The sequence below is a fragment of the Nematolebias whitei genome, chromosome 14 (genome assembly GCF_014905685.2).
Source record: "Nematolebias whitei isolate Nwh7 chromosome 14, NemWhi1, whole genome shotgun sequence".
NCBI lineage: Eukaryota > Metazoa > Chordata > Actinopteri > Cyprinodontiformes > Rivulidae > Nematolebias > Nematolebias whitei.
This window is the reverse complement of record NC_056511.1, coordinates 17,663,004-17,669,239: the sequence shown is the minus strand read 5'-3', so window position 1 is coordinate 17,669,239 and position 6,236 is coordinate 17,663,004. Positions and strand designations below refer to the sequence as shown.

Genomic DNA, 6,236 nt, shown 5'->3' with positions numbered 1-6,236 from the left:
ATATATATATATATATCAATAAATAGTGCTATATAGACATATAGTGACATATATCACTATATAGCAATTTTTGAGTATTTTTGAAGTATGTGAAGTATTTTTGAAATTTTTTTTAAGTATTTTTGAATTGAATTGAATAGACATATAGTGATATATATCAATATATAGACATATTCATTCAACCTTTATTTAGACAGGTAAATCCCATTGAGTCTTGAGGACTCATTTACAAAAGAGACCTGATTATATATATATATATATATATATATATATATATATAGGCATATAGTGATATATATCGATATTTAGCGATATATAGACATATTGTGGCCCTGAGATGGACTTGCGACCTGTCCAGGGTGTACCCACCCCTTGCACAGTGATTGCTAAACATGGGCACCGGCAACCCCCGTGACCCAAAATGGAAGAAGCGGGTAAAAGATAATGGATGGATGGATAGACATATTGTGATATAAATTGATATATAGTAATATATATGTATATAGCGATATATATGTAGCAATATCACTGTTTTTATTGTAAACCTATTTTCATTAAAAAAAACATAGTTTTGTAAAGAGTTTTGAAATATGTAGGTCAATTAAAATAATTTCAAAAGGCTTATTAAGGATAAAAATTTGATTTGTGAATGTTGAATAGTTTTAAATGTGGTTATATTAGGAGTGCAAGTTATCAAAAGACATCCTCGCAAGTATAGAAAGACATGTGAGGGGTCCAGATGTGACTAACAGATATCCAGCTGTTTTAGCGCACAGCGACTGTGTTGTAAAATGTCAGCGGAGGACACAGGAGTATTATCCCTCGTCTGTGTGGCCTGGTGTGACTGGTAACATAATGTTCACGTGTTTGTCAGCACGTCCATCTTCTTTCATGTGGCGAGGCGTATGCAGCTTTGCACAAGCATGACCTTTCCTTCAAAAAATAAATACAAAACAGAAAAAAAAACAAAGAAAGCTGCAACCTGGACAGCACATCTATTATTTTTTAGCAAGAATAGCTCAATGTCGTGTGAAATGTGTTGAAAAATCTAAGAGGTTACATAGCAACTATAACATTTTTTGTACTTGTTTTTCTTTTTTCAGTTAATGGTAATTCTTGATAAAAACAGGATCAACAATGTATACATAAAGCATCAAATCACTGCAGTTCTTAACAAAATAGGACTTTTGTTAGATTCACTTCAGGTTAATTGACAGGTCAATGAATTTTGCTTGCAACTTCTCTACAACTGATTTTTGGAGCTAACCCAATTCCAGAAGGGGCTTATCAACCTTAACACAAAAATGGCTCTAACGTGGTCAGATTTACAGATATTGAGATATAATTTGATGTGGTAGTAGCTAAAACATTGTCAACACATACTTTAAAACTCTAGTAAATCTTGAAATTTCACGATTGCTGAAGACATCATTTAAACAGTTTGACCACACAATGGCTCTGTCACTTCTCAGCATATGAAGTTAGTCTAACTATGGCCTAAAAGGTGGAGTGTGACACGAATGAAGGTTTGTAGGCTCAATCATCCAGGTAGACATCTGGACCAGCTTCATGGGAAGTCTTTAACGTGCTATTGTTCTGAGCTGTAGCATTCAGCAGGTATTCAGTCTTGTGGGATTTCATAATGATTTTTATTTATTTTTCTATTCTACGCCTTGGCTTTATCAGCTGATCACTCGATTTGTTTTAATTTTCCAGAGCTCTCGCGTTTCCTCTTCGGTTTTATCCTCCTGCGCTGCTCAGACCCACCTGCTGTGTCTGTTAATTAGGTGTAAAGCTGCTGTTTGCTGCAGTACTTTGTGTTTACGAGCGTGCAAACTGTATGTTTGGTTTACGTCTTTCTTTAAGATTCAACAGAAAATCACTTCACGGAACTGCGATGTCTTTGTTAGAGTAAAAGCTGCTTTTTTGACACTTGATAGTAACAATGAGCTCTTTATAGAAGTAAAACCCTTTTATTGGTATCGATTCCATGTACAGAGTACGTGTTTGAGCAGAGTACATGTGTGTGACTGAGAGGGAGGCCGGTGGAACAGTGAGGCTACAAGGAACAGAGGTCACAAAGGTGCAGGACTTCAAGTACGTGAGGTCCACTGTCCAGGAAAATGGGGAGTGTGGTAAAGAGGTGAAAAAAAAGAGAGTCCAGGCAGGATGGAGTGGATGGAGAAAAGTTTCAGGAGTGATTTGCAACTAAAACGTATCAGCAACGGTTAAAATACAAAGACAGTGATGAGACCAGCCATGTTGTATGGTCTGGAGACCGTGACAAAAAGACAGGAGAAAGAACTAGAAGTGGCAGAAATGAAGATGTTGAGGTTCTCCTTATTAGTGACAAGGATGGATAAGATCAGGAATGAGATCATCAGAGGTACAGCACAGGTTGAACAACTGGGATATAAAGTTAGAGATGCCAGACTGAGATGGTTTGGACATGTCAGGGACAGTGGATATACTGGAAGGATGTTAGAAATGCAGCTGCCAGGAAAAAGACAAAGAGGAGATATATGGATGCAGTTAGAGAGGACATGGAGGTAGTTGGAGTGAGGACAGAGGATGCAGAGGACTGAGACGGAGGAGGATGACTCGCTGTGGTGACCCCTGAAGAGGGAAAAGCTGAAAAAAAAAGAAGATATGTATAGAGTCCAGCCACATCTGTGTCACAAACACCAAAACAAGTTTAATGTACAATGCTAAATCAACTAGTAAAGCATTCTCACTGCATCATTGATATTTTTATACAGTACAATTCTCCTTAATAAATGCTTAGAATAGACCTGCTGGCATCAGTTTGCATTTCCAATTGCTTTGGGTCCCTGGGGGGCTTTTGTTTACCCCTGCAGTCCTTCAGGTTTTTTGTAACTCTAATATAACTTTCGTCTCACCCCCTTCATTCTTTCCATTCATCAGCGTCTCTCTGCCTTCTTTTCTAAACATTAACGTGTGAATACACTGACCCTTTTAAAATGGCATATTGGCTTGTTTATTAACAGAGAATGTTTACACATTAAAAATGGAGATAATGTTTATTTGAGAAGCCGTTCCTTAACATGTAGATCAGATAATGAGGGTGGTAACTCTCCTGTCAGCATCTATTTGTTTTGTTCAAACATTTCTTTCATTTTCAGTTTGTCTTGTAGAGCATTATTATTAATTATTATTATTATTATTTACTCAAACAGATATACTGACATTGATGTTTGGCTGACAAAAATGGACAGTTTAAGAAATGGTAGGCTTTTATCATGCTTCCTTCCGTCCGTCCGTCCAGCCATCCGTCCATCCATCCATCCATCATCTTGACCCACTTCTTCCTTTTTGGGTCTAGAGGTCACTGGTGCCCATGTCCAGCAGTCATTGTACGAGAGGCGGAGGACACACTGGACAGGTCTCCAGTCCATCACAGGGACACAGAGACAAACGAGACAACCATTCACTCTCTCACTCACACCTAGAGACAATTTAGAGTTACCAGTCAGCCCAACATGCATATTTTTGTCTGTGGGAAGAAACCGGAATATCTGGAGAAGACCCATGCATGCACGTAGAGAACATGCAAACTCCACCCAGAAAGGCCCCCGGCTGGGATTTGAATCATCGACCTTCTCGCTGAGAGGCAGCAGCTCTACCAACTGAACCACTGTGCCGCCATCGTTCTGTTTATTCCTGAACCAAAACAAAACCTTACTATCTCAACATTTTTCAAACATCAGCGACTCGAGTTCATCACTTATGTGAAGTTGCTTCTGTGGAGTTTTAGGTTTTCCACAGAGAGGATGTGCATTTAGTCAACGCATCAAACTGGCATCGCGCCTAGACTCTCAAATGTGAGAAAACTCTCAGTAAGGAGCTTTGGAGGATATAAAAATCTCTTTTACCAGTAATTCCTAATGGTATTTTTTTCCTGTGGTGCTACAGTTCAATGACTCAGTGTTAGTCACTGATTTGTGCCGGAGCTGAATGTCTAATAAGAGTGCAGTGTTTTAATGCTCATTTGATACCTTCTTAAGTCTGAACTATTTTTAGAACCAGGCACCTTGTTAAAAACTGAGAGCACCGAGAGCATTATTGTTTGAGCTAAATAATTTCTGAATTGGTAGAGGGGCCATAAAAGAAAGGAATTGATCTGGTTAGCTCCTTTGCTGAGTTTTTCTTAAACTCGGTTATTTTAGTCTCTCAGCTGTCTGTCCATAAAGCTTATAACTGCCCCCCAAAATACTTGGGAAATATAATCTGCTGCTGTAACTGCTTCCGCACTTCTGGGACAGCTTTTCATAAGAACTTTGCTGCAAGGATTTGCATTAGAGAAGTTGGACACTTGTGCAGGCTGTTATCTGGCTCGCAGGCGTATTTCATCTTGCAGGTGTTTTATGAGGTCAGAGTTTCTGATCAGTCCTGCTCCTCTGCATCAACCTCAGGAAACCTTTTCTTTATGGACATTTTAATGTTAACTAAAGACATGACCTTAGCAAAGCTGTTACTGTGCTGAGCAAATAATATTTATCGGTATTTTTTGTGAGTTTAGCCATGACCTTTGGCCGTGATTTCTCCACTGCAGTGAGGATGTGAACTTTGCTCACTAGCTACTGTATTGTAATTCAGCTCATGTTAGCTGTGGTGCTACCAGTGGAGGGCCGGGGTTAGACTCAACTCTTGATTTTTTTATTTAAAAAATAAATAATCACCGCTGGACTCATTAGAAACAGAATCAGTGAATGCTTTGTTGACCTTCCTGTTCTGTAGTCCAAATAAAAAACAAAGTGTTGGTTATTTAAGACACGGACTTCAAATTCGAAATATCAAATTGTTTTCTTTTTACACAATTCACCCATTTTATGTAGTCAAAAGGATCAATACAGATGAAAGTAATTTTGCAATACTTCAACAAAAGAAAACTTCAGAAGGACAACGTTGTAAATCACAAGATAAGGTCAGCAGATAAAATAAACCTCATCCTTTTGGCTAATTCTGTTACATTTTTAAGTATCTAATATTTAATAACATACACTGTCCTTGATGAATAAACCAATAAATCTTTATCTATCAAAGTGATTTGATAAGATCGTCACAGGAACAGAATTTGTGAGTTCGCAGAAGTTAATTTTTTATTATTTCAGCCTTGCGTCCACTGTAATTTTTGTTTTTAAGTGTTCCAGAGTGAAAACAATGCACAGTCCTTGTATTTTCATAAGGATGTTGGCACAGTTGCTCAGTTGATAGAGCTGTTGCCTCTCAGCGACAAGGTCGCCAGATCGAATCCGGGGGCCTTTCTGGGTGGAGTTTCATGGTCTCTCCGTGCATATGTGGGTTTTCTCCAGTTTCCTCCCACAGACCAAAAACATGTATGTTAGACTGATTGGTAACTCTAAATTGTCCCTAGGTGTGAGTGAGAGAGTGAATGTTTGTTTGTCTCTATGTGTGATGGACTGGAGACCTGTCCAAGGTGTCCCCCACTTCTCGCACAGTGACTGCGGGATATGGGCACCAGTGAACCCCGCAACATGAAAAGGAAAAATCGAGTGAAGATGAATGGATGGATTTTCATATGGACAATCAAAAGACAAGTTTTTGAAAATGATGTCATCATAGCCTGGCCTCTCATCTAACCTACGACCCGAGGACTTCTTGTGTTTACATTTTGCACCCAGCTTGCAGGTTTTCTGCCATGCAGCATGCCACGTCTCCCGTTTTAGCTGTATTATTGTGGTAGCATTACAGTACTGCACATCTGGGTAGTTTCCAGGTGTTTTCTTGTGAATTAAGGCATTTCTAAAAATGGTGCTGTGTTCACAAGAATAATAAGGAAATATTAAAATAAAAAGTTTTGAAAAACCATTTTCATGTGGACAAAGCCTGAAAGCGCATATTTTTGCCACACAAAATGATTACTGTCTGATATCATGAATACATTTCCTTCACATGGGCTTATCATGTTAAAAACATTAAAAATAATGACACAAATGATACTTGCAGGATAAAGAAAAAAAGAAAGAAAAAAACAGTCCACAGAACATCTGTAATATTTGTTTTGTACTGCGATTTTATGTATTCTTCATCAAAAAGTATGGTAGCCAGCTTAAGAAACTTAAAACCTCTTCAACACAAAGTAGACTTGAGTTTTATTGACATCCATCCATCCATACATCCATACATCCATACATCCATACATCCATACATCCATACATCCATACATACATACATACATACATACATACATACAT

General features: G+C 38.3%; 1 protein-coding gene across 1 annotated transcript in view; it reads right to left on the bottom strand.

The window, feature by feature from the left end:
• The window catches only part of LOC119420531 (reticulon-4 receptor-like 1), a 148,868-nt gene that overhangs the window by 10,406 nt on the left and 132,226 nt on the right, over window positions 1–6,236 (bottom strand). The window lies entirely within an intron of this gene.